Source organism: Sinocyclocheilus grahami, unplaced genomic scaffold, assembly GCF_001515645.1.
Source record: "Sinocyclocheilus grahami isolate Dianchi unplaced genomic scaffold, SAMN03320097.WGS_v1.1 scaffold264.1, whole genome shotgun sequence".
NCBI lineage: Eukaryota > Metazoa > Chordata > Actinopteri > Cypriniformes > Cyprinidae > Sinocyclocheilus > Sinocyclocheilus grahami.
Genome location: NW_015505443.1, coordinates 1,340,642 through 1,343,354, shown reverse-complemented (window position 1 = coordinate 1,343,354; position 2,713 = coordinate 1,340,642).

The following is a 2,713-nucleotide window of genomic DNA, read 5'->3' as shown; positions in this document are numbered from 1 at the left end:
AAATGTGAGCCAAAATCATCACAATTAAAAGAACCAAAGACTTAAACTACTTCAGTCTGTGTGCATTGAATTTATTTAATACACGAGTTTCACAATTTGAGTTGAATTACTGAAATAAATGAACTTTTCCACGACATTCTAATTTACTGAGATGCACCTGTACTGTATATATAATATGTTCATGCATTTTCAGTATGCATGGAGTGCCTGGGTTAACTACTACATTTGCCAAAATCACTCAACTTGACCGTTTCCAGTTTGAATGAATCCAATTAATTAGTTAACTCGAATGCAAAGTGAAACATTTTTATTTGTGAGATGATGACAGGATTTTTTTAGGGAACTGGAGCACTGGAAAAAAAAAAGGTATGATTTACTTGTAAAATTTTCATTCAGAAAGACTGAAATAGTATTTTCTTGTAAAACATACTTTAATAATCTTTGTTTTATTTACAACCTCTAAAATCTTTCTTTACAGTGCACCGAACTAGCGGAAAATTTATTATATTTAAGTCTGTTAGACTCAGGCCAAAAAGACTGGTGTAAATTAAAGACTGTAATCCAAATCATATTTCACTGAAAATGTTGTGAAACTTGCATTTTCATGCATCAGCTAAATAGTTTGGACATCTTTGATTAATAGTCACCACTGTATAAAAATTACGAATTGAAATTGGCGCTGCACAGTGAGTGTCTTTTTATGTGATGCTTAGCTTTAGTCACGGCTGCCGTCTCAAGGCCACATCATAAACCTTCATTTGTCATGCTCAGAAATTTGAGAAACTCCATGTCCTTTTGGGCATGAAATATGTACTCTCTGTGTGTATGTGTGTGAGACTTAAATATATATAAATATATGAAGCCTCCCCTCAAAAATCCTCTGTCTAAACTTTTTCATTTCCACTAGAGGGCACAGTGAATCTACATATCTCTAAAAGTGGCTGGACGTGAATACAGAAATTGCTTGTAAGCATGGATCGCGGAAGAGGGGGGCCGCACGGCCTGGGACCCGGTTACTTTTGAGGTCTGGTACAAATATGACATAGGCAACAAAATACATAGGCTAGGCTCATATGTATGCACGATTAATCATTAAACGATCTTATTCCTAAATGACGATGATTCTGCTATGTCTATTAAATCTTTGATCACAAAAACATCAGCATATTTAAACCTGCTTTCTCGCAGATGATCCAGAGAGAGCAGCGCTCATCATGTAAGCTTTATGTTTGAAACAGCTTCACAAACAGTCTACACAGCAGGCTACATTTCTGTGTTGCAAACATTAAATAATAACGAAAGTATTGGGATACAAGTTTATATTCCGGCCTCCGGATATAGACTCTGATGTTGACTAAAGTTAGGCTTCAAATGAAGATTGTATGTGTTACATTATGCCAGTAGGTGGCGACCAGTGACTGTTAAAATGTATTTGATGACTGAATCATTCATTCGAGAGATTCGCTCAGAAACTCTGGACAAAACAAGCCTTTATTCATTTATTTCAAATGCTTTTTATTTATTTTCATAATGAATTCATTTACATTGATACATATATATATATATATATATATATATATTTTTTTTTTTTAAATAGACTCATTTATAACATTTTAGACATTTATAAATAGGCTCATTTATAACATTAAAATATTTAGTCAGAACCTCAAGTAGCCTAAATTAGCCCCACATAATTATTTGGTTTGGTTGTCTAATGTTTTGTCTTCAGAATCGTGGGAGAACCATGATTTCTATACATAATACATAATATTTCTGGCATAATACTATTAGTACTGTTTCCAATATTAAAATGTAGAGTAGCATTTAAAATGTGTTCAAAGAGAGAGAAAAAAACAACCTTATTTAAAAACCTAATAAACCATGACAGGCCATGCCATACAGTGATTTTATTACTTGTTACTTATTACTTTGTTGCAGTCTGGAATTAAACCACACCATGCTGGTTTCATCTGGCCAGAGGAGAACTGACCCCCCCGACTGAGCCTGGTTTCTCCCAAGGTTTTTTCTCCATTCGTTCCTTGCCACGGTGGCCTTTGGCTTGCTTAGTTGGAGACGCTTGACTGATTGCACAGATACTATGGAAGAAAGTTGAACTGGATGATGACATTACTGAATCAACAATGAACTGACTTTAGCTGGAAAAATGACTCCGTCATTGTCTTCTTGCATTATTGACAAACTATTTTCCTGTTTAACACTGTAAAGCTGCTTTGACACAATTTGTATAAAGCAATATATAAATAAAGGTGACTTGACTTGATTTGGAAAAAGGCATGGCCTGTATTGGCTTATTGCTATGATTGGGGCAAATTTGTTTTTATTTAAAAAAAAAAAAAAAAAACCTGCAAAGCAACCACTGGAATTTGGAATAGGTACTGTAGAATATACAGTATAATTATATAAGATATAATTAGTTTTCTCAAAAACCCTCTGTGTAACAGTCTACATATACATATGATACACTAGCACAGCAAAGTTTGGGGTCGGTTAGATTTTTGTCATGATTTTGAGATATGTCTCTTATGCTCATCAAGGCAGCATTTAAATACAAAAATACAGAAATATTGTGAAATATTATTACAATTTAAAATAACGGTTTTCTATTTGAATGTATTTTAAAATGTTTTTTTTTTCACATGATCCTTCAGAAATCACACAGATGCTGATTTGCTGCTCAAGAAGCATTTCTTAT